Source organism: Salmo salar, chromosome 07 (genome assembly GCF_965601325.2).
Source record: "Salmo salar chromosome 07, fSalSal1, whole genome shotgun sequence".
NCBI classification, from domain to species: domain Eukaryota; kingdom Metazoa; phylum Chordata; class Actinopteri; order Salmoniformes; family Salmonidae; genus Salmo; species Salmo salar.
Window position 1 is genome coordinate 37,243,096 of NC_138297.1, and position 22,067 is coordinate 37,265,162.

Below are 22,067 nucleotides of genomic sequence, written 5' to 3' on the forward strand. Positions count from 1 at the left end.
TGATTTAGACCTTGTTTGTGAGAAACTCTTTATTTCTGTATTTCATGATTGCAACTTGCTAAAAAGGGTCAACAATGTTCCTTTCATTGAGTTTAAACAGTACAGCAAAATGGTACTTAGAGAGTGACTCAAACATGACTTAGACCTTGTTTTTGAAAAACTGTTTATTTCTATTTTACATGATTGCAACTTGCTGAAAAGTGTCAACAATGTTTCTATCATCGAGTTTAAACAGTAGAGCAAAAATTGAAAATACAGAGTGCATCAAACATGATTTAGACCTTGTTTGTGAGAAACTCTTTATTTCTGTATTTCATGATTGCAACTTGCTGAAAAGTGTCAACAATGTTCCTTTCATCGAGCTTAAACAGTACAGCAAAATGGTACTTACAGAGTGACTCAAACATGACTGAGACCTTGTTTTTGAAAAACTGTTTATTTCTGTATTACATGATTGCAACTTGCTGAAAAGTGTCAACAATGTTCCTTTCATCGAGCTTAAACAGTACAGCAAAATGGTACTTACAGAGTGACTCAAACATGACTGAGACCTTGTTTTTGAAAAACTGTTTATTTCTGTATTACAACTTGCTGAAAAGTGTCAACAGTGTTTCTATCATCCTGATTAAGCAGTACAGCAAAATTGTACTTCCATGATTTTAACCTTGTTTGTGAAAAACTGTTTATTTCTGTATTACATGATTGCAACTTGCTGAAAAGTGTCAACAATGTTCCTTTCATCGAGTTTAAACAGTACAGCAAAAATTGAACTTACAGAGTGCATCAAACATGATTTAGACCTTGTTTGTGAGAAACTCTTTATTTCTTTATTTCATGATTGCAACTTGCTGAAAAGTGTCAACAATGTTCCTTTCATCGAGCTTAAACAGTACAGCAAAATGGTACTTACAGTGACTCAAACATGACTTAGACCTTGTTTTTGAAAAACTGTTTATTTCTGTTTTACATGATTGCAACTTGCTGAAAAGTGTCAACAATGTTCCTTTCATCGAGTTTAAACAGTACAGCAAAAATAGTACTTACAGAGTGCATCAAACATTATTTAGACCTTGTTTGTGAGAAACTCTTTTTTTCAGTATTTCATGATTGCAACTTGCTGAAAAGTGTCATCAATGTTCCTTTCATTGACTTTAAACAGTACAGCAAAATGGTATTTAGAGAGTGACTCAAACATGACTTAGACCTTGTTTTTGAAAAACTGTTTATTTCTGTATTACATGATTGCAACTTGCTGAAAAGTGTCAACAATGTTCCTTTCATCGAGTTTAAACAGTACAGCAAAAATGGAACCTACAGAGTGCATCAAACATGATTTAGACCTTCTTTGTGAAAAATTGTTTTTTTCTGTATTTCATGATTGCAACTTGCTGAAAAGTGTCAACAGTGTTTCTATCATCCTGATTAATAAGGATGATAGGAACACTGTTGACACTTTTCAGCAAGTTGCAATCATGTAATACAGAAATGAACAGTTTTTCAAAAACAAGGTCATTCTGTAAGTACCATTTTGCTGTACTGTTTAAACTCGATGAAAGGAACCCTGTTAACACTTTTCTGCAAGTTGCAATCATGAAATACAGAAATAAACAGTTTTTCAAAAACAAGGTCTAAGTCATGTTTGAGTCACTCTGTAAGTACCATTTGCTGTACTGTTTAAACTCGATGAAAGGAACACTGTTGACACTTTTCAGCAAGTTGCAATCATGAAATACAGAAATAAACCATTTTTCAAAAACAAGGTCTAAGTCATGTTTGAGTCACTCTGTAAGTACAATTTTGCTGTACTGTTTAAACTCGATGAAAGGAACATTGTTGACACTTTTCAGCAAGTTGCAATCATGAAATACAGAAATAAATAGTTTTTCACAAACAAGGTCTAATTCATGGTTAGTGCACTCTGTAATTTCCATTTTTGCTGTACTGATTAATCAGGATGATAGGAACACTGTTGACACTTTTCAGCAAGTTGCAATCATGTAATACAGAAATAAACAGTTTTTCACAAACAAGGTCTAAATCATGTTTGATGCACTTTGTAAGTTCCATTTTTGCTGTACTGCTTAATCAGGATGATAGGAACACTGACTGTTGACACTTTTCAGCAAGTTGCAATCATGTAATACAGAAATAAACAGTTTTTCAAAAACAAGGTCTAAGTCAAGTTTGAGTCACTCTGTAAGTACCATTTTGCTGTACTGTTTAAACTCGATGAAAGGAACATTGTTGACACTTTTCAGCAAGTTGCAATCATGAAATACAGAAATAAATAGTTTTTCACAAACAAGGTCTAATTCATGTTTAGTGCACTCTGTAAGTTCCATTTTTGCTGTACTGATTAATCAGGATGATAGGAACACTGTTGACACTTTTCAGCAAGTTGCAATCATGTAATACAGAAATAAACTGTTTTTCAGAAACAAGGTCATTCTGTAAGTACCATTTTGCTGTACTGTTTAATCTCGATGAAAGGAACACTGTTAACACTTTTCAGCCAGTTGCAATCATGAAATACAGAAATAAAACGTTTTTCAAAAACAAGGTCTAAGTCATGTTTGAGTCACTCTGCAAGTACCATTTTGCTGTACTGTTTAAACTCGATGAAAGGAACATTGTTGACACTTTTCAGCAAGTTGCAATCATGAAAAACAGAAATAAATAGTTTTTCACAAACAAGGTCTAAATCATGTTTGATGCACTCTGTAAGTACAATTTTTGCTGTACTGCTTCATCATGATGATAGGAACACTGAACTGTTGACACTTTTCAGCAAGTTGCAATCATGTAATACAGAAATAAACAGTTTTTCAAAAACAAGGTCACTCTGTAAGTACCATTTTGCTGTACTGTTTAAACTCGATGAAAGGAACCCTGTTAACACTTTTCAGCAAGTTGCAATCATGAAACACAGAAATAAACAGTTTTTCAAAAACAAGGTCTAAGTCATGTTTGAGTCACTCTGTAAGTACCATTTGCATGTACTGTTTAAACTCGATGAAAGGAACACTGTTGACACTTTTCAGCAAGTTGCAATCATGAAATACAGAAATAAACCGTTTTTCAAAAACAAGGTCACTCTGTAAGTACCATTTTGCTGTACTGTTTAAACTCGATGAAAGGAACCCTGTTAACACTTTTCAGCAAGTTGCAATCATGAAACACAGAAATAAACAGTTTTTCAAAAACAAGGTCTAAGTCATGTTTGAGTCACTCTGTAAGTACCATTTTGCTGTACTGTTTAAACTCGATGAAAGGAACATTGTTGACACTTTTCAGCAAGTTGCAATCATGAAATACAGAAATAAATAGTTTTTCACAAACAAGGTCTAATTCATGTTTAGTGCACTCTGTAAGTTCCATTTTTGCTGTACTGATTAATCAGGATGATAGGAACACTGTTGACACTTTTCAGCAAGTTGCAATCATGTAATACAGAAATAAACAGTTTTTCAAAAACAAGGTCATTCTGTAAGTACCATTTTGCTGTACTGTTTAAACTCGATGAAAGTAACCCTGTTAACACTTTTCAGCAAGTTGCAATCATGAAAAACAGAAATAAACAGTTTTTCAAAAACAAGGTCTAAGTCATGTTTGAGTCACTCTGTAAGTACCATTTGCTGTACTGTTTAAACTCGATGAAAGGAACACTGTTGACACTTTTCAGCAATTTGCAATCATGAAATACAGAAATAAACCGTTTTTCAAAAACAAGGTCTAAGTCATGTTTGAGTCACTCTGTAAGTACAATTTTGCTGTACTGTTTAAACTCGATAAAAGGAACATTGTTGAGACTTTTAAGCAAGTTGCAATCATGAAATACAGAATTCAATTTTTTTTCAAAAACAAGGTCTAAGTCATGTTTAGTGCACTCTGTAAGTTCCATTTTTCCTGTACTGCTTAATCAGGATGATAGGAACACTGTTGACACTTTTCAGCAAGTTGCAATCATGTAATACAGAAATGAACAGTTTTTCAAAAACAAGGTCATTCTGTAAGTACCATTTTGCTGTACTGTTTAAACTCGATGAAAGGAACCCTGTTAACACTTTTCAGCAAGTTGCAATCATGAAATACAGAAATAAACAGTTTTTCAAAAACAAGGTCTAAGTCATGTTTGAGTCACTCTTTAAGTACCATTTGCTGTACTGTTTAAACTCGATGAAAGGAACACTGTTGACACTTTTCAGCAAGTTGCAATCATGAAATACAGAAATAAACCATTTTTCAAAAACAAGGTCTAAGTCATGTTTGAGTCACTCTGTAAGTACAATTTTGCTGTACTGTTTAAACTCGATGAAAGGAACATTGTTGACACTTTTCAGCAAGTTGCAATCATGAAATACAGAAATAAATAGTTTTTCACAAACAAGGTCTAATTCATGGTTAGTGCACTCTGTAATTTCCATTTTTGCTGTACTGATTAATCAGGATGATAGGAACACTGTTGACACTTTTCAGCAAGTTGCAATCATGTAATACAGAAATAAACAGTTTTTCACAAACAAGGTCTAAATCATGTTTGATGCACTTTGTAAGTTCCATTTTTGCTGTACTGCTTAATCAGGATGATAGGAACACTGACTGTTGACACTTTTCAGCAAGTTGCAATCATGTAATACAGAAATAAACAGTTTTTCAAAAACAAGGTCTAAGTCAAGTTTGAGTCACTCTGTAAGTACCATTTTGCTGTACTGTTTAAACTCGATGAAAGGAACATTGTTGACACTTTTCAGCAAGTTGCAATCATGAAATACAGAAATAAATAGTTTTTCACAAACAAGGTCTAATTCATGTTTAGTGCACTCTGTAAGTTCCATTTTTGCTGTACTGATTAATCAGGATGATAGGAACACTGTTGACACTTTTCAGCAAGTTGCAATCATGTAATACAGAAATAAACTGTTTTTCAGAAACAAGGTCATTCTGTAAGTACCATTTTGCTGTACTGTTTAATCTCGATGAAAGGAACACTGTTAACACTTTTCAGCCAGTTGCAATCATGAAATACAGAAATAAAACGTTTTTCAAAAACAAGGTCTAAGTCATGTTTGAGTCACTCTGCAAGTACAATTTTGCTGTACTGTTTAAACTCGATGAAAGGAACATTGTTGACACTTTTCAGCAAGATGCAATCATGAAAAACAGAAATAAATAGTTTTTCACAAACAAGGTCTAAATCATGTTTGATGCACTCTGTAAGTACAATTTTTGCTGTACTGCTTCATCATGATGATAGGAACACTGAACTGTTGACACTTTTCAGCAAGTTGCAATCATGTAATACAGAAATAAACAGTTTTTCAAAAACAAGGTCACTCTGTAAGTACCATTTTGCTGTACTGTTTAAACTCGATGAAAGGAACCCTGTTAACACTTTTCAGCAAGTTGCAATCATGAAACACAGAAATAAACAGTTTTTCAAAAACAAGGTCTAAGTCATGTTTGAGTCACTCTGTAAGTACCATTTGCATGTACTGTTTAAACTCGATGAAAGGAACACTGTTGACACTTTTCAGCAAGTTGCAATCATGAAATACAGAAATAAACCGTTTTTCAAAAACAAGGTCACTCTGTAAGTACCATTTTGCTGTACTGTTTAAACTCGATGAAAGGAACCCTGTTAACACTTTTCAGCAAGTTGCAATCATGAAACACAGAAATAAACAGTTTTTCAAAAACAAGGTCTAAGTCATGTTTGAGTCACTCTGTAAGTACCATTTTGCTGTACTGTTTAAACTCGATGAAAGGAACATTGTTGACACTTTTCAGCAAGTTGCAATCATGAAATACAGAAATAAATAGTTTTTCACAAACAAGGTCTAATTCATGTTTAGTGCACTCTGTAAGTTCCATTTTTGCTGTACTGATTAATCAGGATGATAGGAACACTGTTGACACTTTTCAGCAAGTTGCAATCATGTAATACAGAAATAAACAGTTTTTCAAAAACAAGGTCATTCTGTAAGTACCATTTTGCTGTACTGTTTAAACTCGATGAAAGTAACCCTGTTAACACTTTTCAGCAAGTTGCAATCATGAAAAACAGAAATAAACAGTTTTTCAAAAACAAGGTCTAAGTCATGTTTGAGTCACTCTGTAAGTACCATTTGCTGTACTGTTTAAACTCGATGAAAGGAACACTGTTGACACTTTTCAGCAATTTGCAATCATGAAATACAGAAATAAACCTTTTTTCAAAAACAAGGTCTAAGTCATGTTTGAGTCACTCTGTAAGTACAATTTTGCTGTACTGTTTAAACTCGATAAAAGGAACATTGTTGAGACTTTTAAGCAAGTTGCAATCATGAAATACAGAATTCAATTTTTTTTCAAAAACAAGGTCTAAGTCATGTTTAGTGCACTCTGTAAGTTCCATTTTTCCTGTACTGCTTAATCAGGATGATAGGAACACTGTTGACACTTTTCAGCAAGTTGCAATCATGTAATACAGAAATAAACATTTTTTCAAAAACAAGGTCTAAGTCAAGTTTGAGTCACTCTGTAAGTACCATTTTGCTGTACTGTTTAAACTCAATGAAAGGAACATTGTTGACACTTTTCAGCAAGTTGCAATCATGTAATACAGAAATAAATAGTTTTTCACAAACAAGGTCTAAATAATGTTTGATGCACTCTGTAAGTACCATTTTGCTGTACTGTTTAAACTCAATGAAAGGAACATTGTTGACACTTTTCAGCAAGTTGCAATCATGTAATACAGAAATAAACAGTTTTTCACAAACAAGGTCTAAGTCATGTAAGTACAATTTTGCTGTACAGCTTAATCAGGATGATAGAAACACTGTTGACACTTTTCAGCAAGTTGTAATACAGAAATAAACAGTTTTTCAAAAACAAGGTCTAAGTCATGTTTGAGTCACTCTGTAAGAACCATTTTGCTGTACTGTTTAAGCTCGATGAAAGGAACATTGTTGACACTTTTCAGAAAGTTGCAATCTTGAAATACAGAAAAAAACAATTTTTCACAAACAAGTTCTAAATCATGTTTGATGCACTCTGTAAGTACCATTTTGCTGTACTGTTTAAACTCAATGAAAGGAACATTGTTGACAATTTTCAGCAAGTTGCAATCATGAAATACAGAAATAAAGAGTTTCTCACAAACAAGGTCTACATCATGTTTGATGCACTATGTATTTTCAATTTTTGCTGTACTGTTTAAACTCGATGATAGAAACATTGTTGACACTTTTCAGCAAGTTGCAATCATGTAATACAGAAATAAACCGTTTTTCAAAAACAAGGTCTAAGTCATGTTTGAGTCACTCTCTAAGTACCATTTTGCTGTACTGTTTAAACTCAATGAAAGGAACATTGTTGACACTTTTCAGCAAGTTGCAATCATGAAATACAGAAATAAACAGTTTTTCACAAACAAGGTCTAAGTCATGTAAGTACAATTTTGCTGTACAGCTTAATCAGGATGATAGAAACACTGTTGACACTTTTCAGCAAGTTGTAATACAGAAATAAACAGTTTTTCAAAAACAAGGTCTAAGTCATGTTTGAGTCACTCTGTAAGAACCATTTTGCTGTACTGTTTAAGCTCGATGAAAGGAACATTGTTGACACTTTTCAGCAAGTTGCAATCATGAAATACAGAAATAAACAGTTTTTCACAAACAAGGTCTAAGTCATGTAAGTACAATTTTGCTGTACAGCTTAATCAGGATGATAGAAACACTGTTGACACTTTTCAGCAAGTTGTAATACAGAAATAAACAGTTTTTCAAAAACAAGGTCTAAGTCATGTTTGAGTCACTCTGTAAGAACCATTTTGCTGTACTGTTTAAGCTCGATGAAAGGAACATTGTTGACACTTTTCAGCAAGTTGCAATCATGAAATACAGAAAAAAACAATTTTTCACAAACAAGGTCTAAATCATGTTTGATGCACTCTGTAAGTTCCATTTTTGCTGTACTGTTTAAACTCGATGAAAGGAACATTGTTGACACTTTTCAGCAAGTTGCAATCATGTAATACAGAAATAAACAGTTTTTCACAAACAAGGTCTAAATAATGTTTGATGCACTCTGTAAGTACCATTTTGCTGTACTGTTTAAACTCAATGAAAGGAACATTGTTGACACTTTTCTGCAAGTTGCAATCATGTAATACAGAAATAAACAGTTTTTCACAAACAAGGTCTAAGTCATGTTTGAGTCACTCTCTAAGTACCATTTGGCTGTACTGTTTAAACTCAATGAAAGGAACATTGTTGACAATATTCAGCAAGTTGCAATCATGAAATACAGAAATAAAGAGTTTCTCACAAACAAGGTCTAAATCATGTTTGATGCACTATGTATTTTCAATTTTTGCTGTACTGTTTAAACTCGATGATAGAAACATTGTTGACACTTTTCAGCAAGTTGCAATCATGTAATACAGAAATAAACAGTTTTTCAAAAACAAGGTCTAAGTCATGTTTGAGTCACTCTCTAAGTACCATTTTGCTGTACTGTTTAAACTCAATGAAAGGAACATTGTTGACACTTTTCAGCAAGTTGCAATCATGAAATACAGAAATAAACAGTTTTTCACAAACAAGGTCTAAGTCATGTAAGTACAATTTTGCTGTACAGCTTAATCAGGATGATAGAAACACTGTTGACACTTTTCAGCAAGTTGTAATACAGAAATAAACAGTTTTTCAAAAACAAGGTCTAAATCATGTTTGAGTCACTCTGTAAGAACCATTTTGCTGTACTGTTTAAGCTCGATGAAAGGAACATTGTTGACACTTTTCAGCAAGTTGCAATCATGAAATACAGAAAAAAACAATTTTTCACAAACAAGGTCTAAATCATGTTTGATGCACTCTGTAAGTTCCATTTTTGCTGTACTGTTTAAACTCGATGAAAGGAACATTGTTGACACTTTTCAGCAAGATGCAATCATGTAATACAGAAATAAACAGTTTTTCAAAAACAAGGTCTAAGTCATGTTTGAGTCACTCTGTAAGTACCATTTGCTGTACTGTTTAAACTCGATGAAAGGAACACTGTTGACACTTTTCAGCAAGTTGCAATCATGAAACACAGAAATAAACCGTTTTTCAAAAACAAGGTCTAAGTCATGTTTGAGTCACTCTGTAAGAACCATTTTGCTGTACTGTTTAAGCTCGATGAAAGGAACATTGTTGACACTTTTCAGCAAGTTGCAATCATGAAATACAGAAAAAAACCATTTTTCACAAACAAGGTCTAAATCATGTTTGATGCACTCTGTAAGTTCCATTTTTGCTGTACTGTTTAAACTCGATGAAAGGAACATTGTTGACACTTTTCAGCAAGTTGCAATCATGTAATACAGAAATAAACAGTTTTTCACAAACAAGGTCTAAATAATGTTTGATGCACTCTGTAAGTACCATTTTGCTGTACTGTTTAAACTCAATGAAAGGAACATTGTTGACACTTTTCAGCAAGTTGTAATACAGAAATAAACAGTTTTTCACAAACAAGGTCTAAGTCATGTTTGAGTCACTCTCTAAGTACCATTTGGCTGTACTGTTTAAACTCAATGAAAGGAACATTGTTGACAATTTTCAGCAAGTTGCAATCATGAAATACAGAAATAAAGAGTTTCTCACAAACAAGGTCTAAATCATGTTTGATGCACTATGTATTTTCAATTTTTGCTGTACTGTTTAAACTCGATGATAGAAACATTGTTGACACTTTTCAGCAAGTTGCAATCATGTAATACAGAAATAAACAGTTTTTCAAAAACAAGGTCTAAGTCATGTTTGAGTCACTCTCTAAGTACCATTTTGCTGTACTGTTTAAACTCAATGAAAAGGAACATTGTTGACACTTTTCAGCAAGTTGCAATCATGAAATACAGAAATAAACAGTTTTTCACAAACAAGGTCTAAGTCATGTAAGTACAATTTTGCTGTACAGCTTAATCAGGATGATAGAAACACTGTTGACACTTTTCAGCAAGTTGTAATACAGAAATAAACAGTTTTTCAAAAACAAGGTCTAAGTCATGTTTGAGTCACTCTGTAAGAAACATTTTGCTGTACTGTTTAAGCTCGATGAAAGGAACATTGTTGACACTTTTCAGCAAGTTGCAATCATGAAATACAGAAATAAACAGTTTTTCACAAACAAGGTCTAAGTCATGTAAGTACAATTTTGCTGTACAGCTTAATCAGGATGATAGAAACACTGTTGACACTTTTCAGCAAGTTGTAATACAGAAATAAACAGTTTTTCAAAAACAAGGTCCTTAGACAAGGTCTAAATCATGTTTGATGCACTCTGTAAGTTCCATTTTTGCTGTAATGTTTAATCTCGATGAAAGGAACATTGTTGACACTTTTCAGCAAGTTGCAATCATGTAATACAGAAATAAACAGTTTTTCAAAAACAAGGTCTAAGTCATGTTTGAGTCACTCTCTAAGTACCATTTTGCTGTACTGTTTAAACTCAATGAAAGGAACATTGTTGACAATTTTCAGCAAGTTGCAATCATGAAATACAGAAATAAAGAGTTTCTCACAAACAAGGTCTAAATCATGTTTGATGCACTATGTATTTTCAATTTTTGCTGTACTGTTTAAACTCGATGATAGAAACATTGTTGACACTTTTCAGCAAGTTGCAATCATGTAATACAGAAATAAACAGTTTTTCAAAAACAAGGTCTAAGTCATGTTTGAGTCACTCTCTAAGTACCATTTTACTGTACTGTTTAAACTCAATGAAAGGAACATTGTTGACACTTTTCAGCAATTTGCAATCATGAAATACAGAAATAAACAGTTTTTCACAAACAAGGTCTAAGTCATGTAAGTACAATTTTGCTGTACAGCTTAATGAGGATGATAGAAACACTGTTGACACTTTTCAGCAAGTTGTAATACAGAAATAAACAGTTTTTCAAAAACAAGGTCTAAGTCATGTTTGAGTCACTCTGTAAGAAACATTTTGCTGTACTGTTTAAGCTCGATGAAAGGAACATTGTTGACACTTTTCAGCAAGTTGCAATCATGAAATACAGAAATAAACAGTTTTTCAAAAACAAGGTCTAAGTCATGTTTGAGTCACTCTCTAAGTACCATTTGGCTGTACTGTTTAAACTCAATGAAATGAACATTGTTGACACTTTTCAGCAAGTTGCAATCATGTAATACAGAAATAAACAGTTTTTCACAAACAAGGTCTAAATCATGTTTGATGCACTCTGATAGTCCATTTCTGCTGTACTGCTTAATCAGGATGATAGGAACACTGTTGACACTTTTCAGCAAGTTGCAATCATGTAATACAGAAATGAACAGTTTTTCACAAACAAGGTCTAAGTCATGTTTGAGTCACTCTCTAAGTACCATTTTGCTGTACTGTTTAAACTCAATGAAAGGAACATTGTTGACACTTTTCAGCAAGTTGCAATCATGAAATACAGAAATAAACAGTTTTTCACAAACAAGGTCTAAATAATGTTTGATGCACTCTGTAAGTACCATTTTGCTGTACTGTTTAAACTCAATGAAAGGAACATTGTTGACACTTTTCTGCAAGTTGCAATCATGTAATACAGAAATAAACAGTTTTTCACAAACAAGGTCTAAGTCATGTAAGTACAATTTTGCTGTACTGCTTAATCAGGATGATAGAAACACTGTTGACACTTTTCAGCAAGTTGTAATACAGAAATAAACAGTTTTTCAAAAACAAGGTCTAAGTCATGTTTGAGTCACTCTGTAAGAACCATTTTGCTGTACTGTTTAAGCTCGATGAAAGGAACATTGTTGACACTTTTCAGAAAGTTGCAATCATGTAATACAGAAATAAACAGTTTTTCACAAACAAGGTCTAAATAATGTTTGCTGCACTCTGTAAGTACCATTTTGCTGTACTGTTTAAACTCAATGAAAGGAACATTGTTGACACTTTTCAGCAAGTTGCAATCATGTAATACAGAAATAAACATTTTTTCACAAACAAGGTCTAAGTCATGTAAGTACAATTTTGCTGTACAGCTTAATCAGGATGATAGAAACACTGTTGACACTTTTCAGCAAGTTGTAATACAGAAATAAACAGTTTTTCAAAAACAAGGTCCTTAGACAAGGTCTAAATCATGTTTGATGCACTATGTATTTTCAATTTTTGCTGTACTGTTTAAACTCGATGATAGAAACATTGTTGACACTTTTCAGCAAGTTGCAATCATGTAATACAGAAATAAACAGTTTTTCAAAAACAAGGTCTAAGTCATGTTTGAGTCACTCTCTAATTACCATTTTGCTGTACTGTTTAAACTCAATGAAAGGAACATTGTTGACACTTTTCAGCAAGTTGCAATCATGAAATACAGAAATAAACAGTTTTTCACAAACAAGGTCTAAGTCATGTAAGTACAATTTTGCTGTACAGCTTAATCAGGATGATAGAAACACTGTTGACACTTTTCAGCAAGTTGTAATACAGAAATAAACAGTTTTTCAAAAACAAGGTCTAAACCATGTTTGAGTCACTCTGTAAGAACCATTTTGCTGTACTGTTTAAGCTCGATGAAAGGAACATTGTTGACACTTTTCAGCAAGTTGCAATCATGAAATACAGAAAAAAACAATTTTTCACAAACAAGGTCTAAATCATGTTTGATGCACTCTGTAAGTTCCATTTTTGCTGTACTGTTTAAACTCGATGAAAGGAACATTGTTGACACTTTTCAGCAAGATGCAATCATGTAATACAGAAATAAACAGTTTTTCAAAAAAGAAGGTCTAAGTCATGTTTGAGTCACTCTCTAAGTACCATTTTACTGTACTGTTTAAACTCAATGAAAGGAACATTGTTGACACTTTTCAGCAAGTTGCAATCATGAAATACAGAAATAAACAGTTTTTCACAAACAAGGTCTAAGTCATGTAAGTACAATTTTGCTGTACAGCTTAATCAGGATGATAGAAACACTGTTGACACTTTTCAGCAAGTTGTAATACAGAAATAAACAGTTTTTCAAAAACAAGGTCTAAGTCATGTTTGAGTCACTCTGTAAGAACCATTTTGCTGTACTGTTTAAGCTCGATGAAAGGAACATTGTTGACACTTTTCAGCAAGTTGCAATCATGAAATACAGAAAAAAAACAATTTTTCACAAACAAGGTCTGAATCATGTTTGATGCACTCTGTAAGTTCCATTTTTGCTGTACTGTTTAAACTCGATGAAAGGAACATTGTTGACACTTTTCAGCAAGTTGCAATCATGTAATACAGAAATAAACAGTTTTTCACAAACAAGGTCTAAATCATGTTTGATGCACTCTGATAGTCCATTTCTGCTGTACTGCTTAATCAGGATGATAGGAACACTGTTGACACTTTTCTGCAAGTTGCAATCATGTAATACAGAAATGAACAGTTTTTCACAAACAAGGTCTAAGTCATGTTTGAGTCACTCTCTAAGTACCATTTTGCTGTACTGTTTAAACTCAATGAAAGGAACATTGTTGACACTTTTCAGCAAGTTGCAATCATGTAATACAGAAATAAACAGTTTTTCACAAACAAGGTCTAAATAATGTTTGCTGCACTCTGTAAGTACCATTTTGCTGTACTGTTTAAACTCAATGAAAGGAACATTGTTGACTCTTTTCAGCAAGTTGCAATCATGTAATACAGAAATAAACAGTTTTTCACAAACAAGGTCTAAGTCATGTAAGTACAATTTTGCTGTACAGCTTAATCAGGATGATAGAAACACTGTTGACACTTTTCAGCAAGTTGTAATACAGAAATAAACAGTTTTTCAAAAACAAGGTCTAAACCATGTTTGAGTCACTCTGTAAGAACCATTTTGCTGTACTGTTTAAGCTCGATGAAAGGAACATTGTTGACACTTTTCAGCAAGTTGCAAACATGAAATACAGAAAAAAACAATTTTTCACAAACAAGGTCTAAATCATGTTTGATGCACTCTGTAAGTTCCATTTTTGCTGTACTGTTTAAACTCGATGAAAGGAACATTGTTGACACTTTTCAGCAAGATGCAATCATGTAATACAGAAATAAACAGTTTTTCAAAAACAAGGTCTAAGTCATGTTTGAGTCACTCTCTAAGTACCATTTTGCTGTACTGTTTAAACTCAATGAAAGGAACATTGTTGACACTTTTCAGCAAGTTGCAATCATGAAATACAGAAATAAACAGTTTTTCACAAACAAGGTCTAAATAATGTTTGATGCACTCTGTAAGTACCATTTTGCTGTACTGTTTAAACTCAATGAAAGGAACATTGTTGACACTTTTCTGCAAGTTGCAATCATGTAATACAGAAATAAACAGTTTTTCACAAACAAGGTCTAAGTCATGTAAGTACAATTTTGCTGTACAGCTTAATCAGGATGATAGAAACACTGTTGACACTTTTCAGCAAGTTGTAATACAGAAATAAACAGTTTTTCACAAACAAGGTCTAAATAATGTTTGCTGCACTCTGTAAGTACCATTTTGCTGTACTGTTTAAACTCAATGAAAGGAACATTGTTGACACTTTTCAGCAAGTTGCAATCATGTAATACAGAAATAAACAGTTTTTCACAAACAAGGTCTAAGTCATGTAAGTACAATTTTGCTGTACAGCTTAATCAGGATGATAGAAACACTGTTGACACTTTTCAGCAAGTTGTAATACAGAAATAAACAGTTTTTCAAAAACAAGGTCTAAACCATGTTTGAGTCACTCTGTAAGAACCATTTTGCTGTACTGTTTAAGCTCGATGAAAGGAACATTGTTGACACTTTTCAGCAAGTTGCAATCATGAAATACAGAAAAAAACAATTTTTCACAAACAAGGTCTAAATCATGTTTGATGCACTCTGTAAGTTCCATTTTTGCTGTACTGTTTAAACTCGATGAAAGGAACATTGTTGACACTTTTCAGCAAGATGCAATCATGTAATACAGAAATAAACAGTTTTTCAAAAACAAGGTCTAAGTCATGTTTGAGTCACTCTCTAAGTACCATTTTGCTGTACTGTTTAAACTCAATGAAAGGAACATTGTTGACACTTTTCAGCAAGTTGCAATCATGAAATACAGAAATAAACAGTTTTTCACAAACAAGGTCTAAATAATGTTTGATGCACTCTGTAAGTACCATTTTGCTGTACTGTTTAAACTCAATGAAAGGAACATTGTTGACACTTTTCTGCAAGTTGCAATCATGTAATACAGAAATAAACAGTTTTTCACAAACAAGGTCTAAGTCATGTAAGTACAATTTTGCTGTACAGCTTAATCAGGATGATAGAAACACTGTTGACACTTTTCAGCAAGTTGTAATACAGAAATAAACAGTTTTTCAAAAACAAGGTCTAAGTCATGTTTGAGTCACTCTGTAAGAACCATTTTGCTGTACTGTTTAAGCTCGATGAAAGGAACATTGTTGACACTTTTCAGAAAGTTGCAATCATGAAATACAGAAAAAAACAATTTTTCACAAACAAGTTCTAAATCATGTTTGATGCACTCTGTAAGTTCCATTTTTGCTGTACTGTTTAAACTCGATGAAAGGAACATTGTTGACACTTTTCAGCAAGTTGCAATCATGTAATACAGAAATAAACAGTTTTTCACAAACAAGGTCTAAATCATGTTTGATGCACTCTGATAGTCCATTTCTGCTGTACTGCTTAATCAGGATGATAGGAACACTGTTGACACTTTTCAGCAAGTTGCAATCATGTAATACAGAAATGAACAGTTTTTCACAAACAAGGTCTAAGTCATGTTTGAGTCACTCTCTAAGTACCATTTTGCTGGACTGTTTAATCTCAATGAAAGGAACATTGTTGACACTTTTCAGCAAGTTGCAATCATGTAATACAGAAATAAACAGTTTTTCACAAACAAGGTCTAAATAATGTTTGCTGCACTCTGTAAGTACCATTTTGCTGTACTGTTTAAACTCAATGAAAGGAACATTGTTGACACTTTTCAGCAAGTTGCAATCATGTAATACAGAAATAAACAGTTTTTCACAAACAAGGTCTAAGTCATGTAAGTACAATTTTGCTGTACAGCTTAATCAGGATGATAGAAACACTGTTGACACTTTTCAGCAAGTTGTAATACAGAAATAAACAGTTTTTCAAAAACAAGGTCCTTAGACAAGGTCTAAATCATGTTTGATGCACTATGTATTTTCAATTTTTGCTGTACTGTTTAAGCTCGATGAAAGGAACATTGTTGACACTTTTCAGCAAGTTGCAATCATGAAATACAGAAAAAAACAATTTTTCACAAACAAGGTCTAAATCATGTTTGATGCACTCTGTAAGTTCCATTTTTGCTGTACTGTTTAAACTCGATGAAAGGAACATTGTTGACACTTTTCAGCAAGATGCAATCATGTAATACAGAAATAAACAGTTTTTCAAAAACAAGGTCTAAGTCATGTTTGAGTCACTCTCTAAGTACCATTTTGCTGTACTGTTTAAACTCAATGAAAGGAACATTGTTGACACTTTTCAGCAAGTTGCAATCATGAAATACAGAAATAAACAGTTTTTCACAAACAAGGTCTAAGTCATGTAAGTACAATTTTGCTGTACAGCTTAATCAGGATGATAGAAACACTGTTGACACTTTTCAGCAAGTTGTAATACAGAAATAAACAGTTTTTCAAAAACAAGGTCTAAGTCATGTTTGAGTCACTCTGTAAGAACCATTTTGCTGTACTGTTTAAGCTCGATGAAAGGAACATTGTTGACACTTTTCAGCAAGTTGCAATCATGAAATACAGAAAAAAAACAATTTTTCACAAACAAGGTCTAAATCATGTTTGATGCACTCTGTAAGTACCATTTTGCTGTACTGTTTAAACTCAATGAAAGGAACATTGTTGACACTTTTCTGGAAGTTGCAATCATGTAATACAGAAATAAACAGTTTTTCACAAACAAGGTCTAAATAATGTTTGATGCACTCTGTAAGTACCATTTTGCTGTACTGTTTAAACTCAATGAAAGGAACATTGTTGACACTTTTCTGCAAGTTGCAATCATGTAATACAGAAATAAACAGTTTTTCACAAACAAGGTCTAAGTCATGTAAGTACAATTTTGCTGTACAGCTTAATCAGGATGATAGAAACACTGTTGACACTTTTCAGCAAGTTGTAATACAGAAATAAACAGTTTTTCAAAAACAAGGTCTAAGTCATGTTTGAGTCACTCTGTAAGAACCATTTTGCTGTACTGTTTAAGCTCGATGAAAGGAACATTGTTGACACTTTTCAGCAAGTTGCAATCATGAAATACAGAAAAAAACAATTTTTCACAAACAAGGTCTAAATCATGTTTGATGCACTCTGTAAGTTCCATTTTTGCTGTACTGTGTAAACTCGATGAAAGGAACATTGTTGACACTTTTCAGCAAGTTGCAATCATGTAATACAGAAATAAACAGTTTTTCAAAAACAAGGTCTAAGTCATGTTTGAGTCACTCTCTAAGTACCATTTTGCTGTACTGTTTAAACTCAATGAAAGGAACATTGTTGACAATTTTCAGCAAGTTGCAATCATGAAATACAGAAATAAAGAGTTTCTCACAAACAAGGTCTAAATCATGTTTGATGCACTATGTATTTTCAATTTTTGATATACTGTTTATACTCGATGATAGAAACATTGTTGACACTTTTCAGCAAGTTGCAATCATGTAATACAGAAATAAACAGTTTTTCAAAAACAAGGTCTAAGTCATGTTTGAGTCACTCTCTAAGTACCATTTTGCTGTACTGTTTAAACTCAATGAAAGGAACATTGTTGACACTTTTCAGCAAGTTGCAATCATGAAATACAGAAATAAACAGTTTTTCACAAACAAGGTCTAAGTCATGTAAGTACAATTTTGCTGTACAGCTTAATCAGGATGATAGAAACACTGTTGACACTTTTCAGCAAGTTGCAATCATGTAATACAGAAATAAACAGTTTTTCAAAAACAAGGTCTAAGTCATGTTTGAGTCACTCTCTTAAGTACCATTTGGCTGTACTGTTTAAACTCAATGAAAGGAACATTGTTGACAATTTTCAGCAAGTTGCAATCATGAAATACAGAAATAAAGAGTTTCTCACAAACAAGGTCTAAATCATGTTTGATGCACTATGTATTTTCAATTTTTGCTGTACTGTTTAAACTCGATGATAGAAACATTGTTGACACTTTTCAGCAAGTTGCAATCATGTAATACAGAAATAAACAGTTTTTCACAAACAAGGTCTAAATCATGTTTGATGCACTCTGATAGTCCATTTCTGCTGTACTGCTTAATCAGGATGATAGGAACACTGTTGACACTTTTCAGCAAGTTGCAATCATGTAATACAGAAATGAACAGTTTTTCACAAACAAGGTCTAAGTCATGTTTGAGTCACTCTCTAAGTACCATTTTGCTGTACTGTTTAAACTCAATGAAAGGAACATTGTTGACACTTTTCAGCAAGTTGCAATCATGTAATACAGAAATAAACAGTTTTTCACAAACAAGGTCTAAATAATGTTTGATGCACTCTGTAAGTACCATTTTGCTGTACTGTTTAAACTCAATGAAAGGAACATTGTTGACACTTTTCTGCAAGTTGCAATCATGTAATACAGAAATAAACAGTTTTTCACAAACAAGGTCTAAGTCATGTAAGTACAATTTTGCTGTACAGCTTAATCAGGATGATAGAAACACTGTTGACACTTTTCAGCAAGTTGTAATACAGAAATAAACAGTTTTTCAAAAACAAGGTCTAAGTCATGTTTGAGTCACTCTGTTAAGAACCATTTTGCTGTACTGTTTAAGCTCGATGAAAGGAACATTGTTGACACTTTTCAGCAAGTTGCAATCATGAAATACAGAAAAAAACAATTTTTCACAAACAAGGTCTAAATCATGTTTGATGCACTCTGTAAGTTCCATTTTTGCTGTACTGTGTAAACTCGATGAAAGGAACATTGTTGACACTTTTCAGCAAGTTGCAATCATGTAATACAGAAATAAACAGTTTTTCACAAACAAGGTCTAAATAATGTTTGATGCACTCTGTACGTACCATTTTGCTGTACTGTTTAAACTCAATGAAAGGAACATTGTTGACACTTTTCTGCAAGTTGCAATCATGTAATACAGAAATAAACAGTTTTTCACAAACAAGGTCTAAGTCATGTAAGTACAATTTTGCTGTACAGCTTAATCAGGATGATAGAAACACTGTTGACACTTTTCAGCAAGTTGTAATACAGAAATAAACAGTTTTTCAAAAACAAGGTCTAAGTCATGTTTGAGTCACTCTGTAAGAACCATTTTGCTGTACTGTTTAAGCTCGATGAAAGGAACATTGTTGACACTTTTCAGCAAGTTGCAATCATGTAATACAGAAATAAACAGTTTTTCAAAAACAAGGTCTAAGTCATGTTTGAGTCACTCTCTAAGTACCATTTTGCTGTACTGTTTAAACTCAATGAAAGGAACATTGTTGACAATTTTCAGCAAGTTGCAATCATGAAATACAGAAATAAAGAGTTTCTCACAAACAAGGTCTAAATCATGTTTGATGCACTATGTATTTTCAATTTTTGATATACTGTTTATACTCGATGATAGAAACATTGTTGACACTTTTCAGCAAGTTGCAATCATGTAATACAGAAATAAACAGTTTTTCAAAAACAAGGTCTAAGTCATGTTTGAGTCACTCTCTAAGTACCATTTTGCTGTACTGTTTAAACTCAATGAAAGGAACATTGTTGACACTTTTCAGCAAGTTGCAATCATGAAATACAGAAATAAACAGTTTTTCACAAACAAGGTCTAAGTCATGTAAGTACAATTTTGCTGTACAGCTTAATCAGGATGATAGAAACACTGTTGACACTTTTCAGCAAGTTGTAATACAGAAATAAACAGTTTTTCAAAAACAAGGTCTAAATCATGTTTGAGTCACTCTGTAAGAACCATTTTGTTGTACTGTTTAAGCTCGATGAAAGGAACATTGTTGACACTTTTCAGCAAGTTGCAATCATGAAATACAGAAAAAAACAATTTTTCACAAACAAGGTCTAAATCATGTTTGATGCACTCTGTAAGTTCCATTTTTGCTGTACCTTTTAAACTCGATGAAAGGAACATTGTTGACACTTTTCAGCAAGTTGCAATCATGTAATACAGAAATAAACAGTTTTTCAAAAACAAGGTCTAAGTCATGTTTGAGTCACTCTCTAAGTACCATTTTGCTGTACTGTTTAAACTCGATGATAGAAACATTGTTGACACTTTTCAGCAAGTTGCAATCATGTAATACAGAAATAAACAGTTTTTCACAAACAAGGTCTAAGTCATGTAAGTACAATTTTGCTGTACAGCTTAATCAGGATGATAGAAACACTGTTGACACTTTTCAGCAAGTTGTAATACAGAAATAAACAGTTTTTCAAAAACAAGGTCTAAGTCATGTTTGAGTCACTCTCTAAGTACCATTTGGCTGTACTGTTTAAACTCAATGAAAGGAACATTGTTGACAATTTTCAGCAAGTTGCAATCATGAAATACAGAAATAAAGAGTTTCTCACAAACAAGGTCTAAATCATGTTTGATGCACTATGTATTTTCAATTTTTGCTGTACTGTTTAAACTCGATGATAGAAACATTGTTGACACTTTTCAGCAAGTTGCAATCATGTAATACAGAAATAAACAGTTTTTCAAAAAGAAGGTCTAAGTCATGTTTGAGTCACTCTCTAATTACCATTTTGCTGTACTGTTTAAACTCAATGAAAGGAACATTGTTGACACTTTTCAGCAAGTTGCAATGATGAAATACAGAAATAAACAGTTTTTCACAAACAAGGTCTAAGTCATGTAAGTACAATTTTGCTGTACAGCTTAATCAGGATGATAGAAACACTGTTGACACTTTTCAGCAAGTTGTAATACAGAAATAAACAGTTTTTCAAAAACAAGGTCTAAGTCATGTTTGAGTCACTCTGTAAGAACCATTTTGCTGTACTGTTTAAGCTCGATGAAAGGAACATTGTTGACACTTTTCAGCAAGTTGCAATCATGTAATACAGAAATAAACAGTTTTTCAAAAACAAGGTCTAAGTCATGTTTGAGTCACTCTCTAAGTACCATTTTGCTGTACTGTTTAAACTCAATGAAAGGAACATTGTTGACAATTTTCAGCAAGTTGCAATCATGAAATACAGAAATAAAGAGTTTCTCACAAACAAGGTCTAAATCATGTTTGATGCACTATGTATTTTCAATTTTTGATATACTGTTTATACTCGATGATAGAAACATTGTTGACACTTTTCAGCAAGTTGCAATCATGTAATACAGAAATAAACAGTTTTTCAAAAACAAGGTCTAAGTCATGTTTGAGTCACTCTCTAAGTACCATTTTGCTGTACTGTTTAAACTCAATGAAAGGAACATTGTTGACACTTTTCAGCAAGTTGCAATCATGAAATACAGAAATAAACAGTTTTTCACAAACAAGGTCTAAGTCATGTAAGTACAATTTTGCTGTACAGCTTAATCAGGATGATAGAAACACTGTTGACACTTTTCAGCAAGTTGTAATACAGAAATAAACAGTTTTTCAAAAACAAGGTCTAAATCATGTTTGAGTCACTCTGTAAGAACCATTTTGTTGTACTGTTTAAGCTCGATGAAAGGAACATTGTTGACACTTTTCAGCAAGTTGCAATCATGAAATACAGAAAAAAACAATTTTTCACAAACAAGGTCTAAATCATGTTTGATGCACTCTGTAAGTTCCATTTTTGCTGTACCTTTTAAACTCGATGAAAGGAACATTGTTGACACTTTTCAGCAAGTTGCAATCATGTAATACAGAAATAAACAGTTTTTCAAAAACAAGGTCTAAGTCATGTTTGAGTCACTCTCTAAGTACCATTTTGCTGTACTGTTTAAACTCGATGATAGAAACATTGTTGACACTTTTCAGCAAGTTGCAATCATGTAATACAGAAATAAACAGTTTT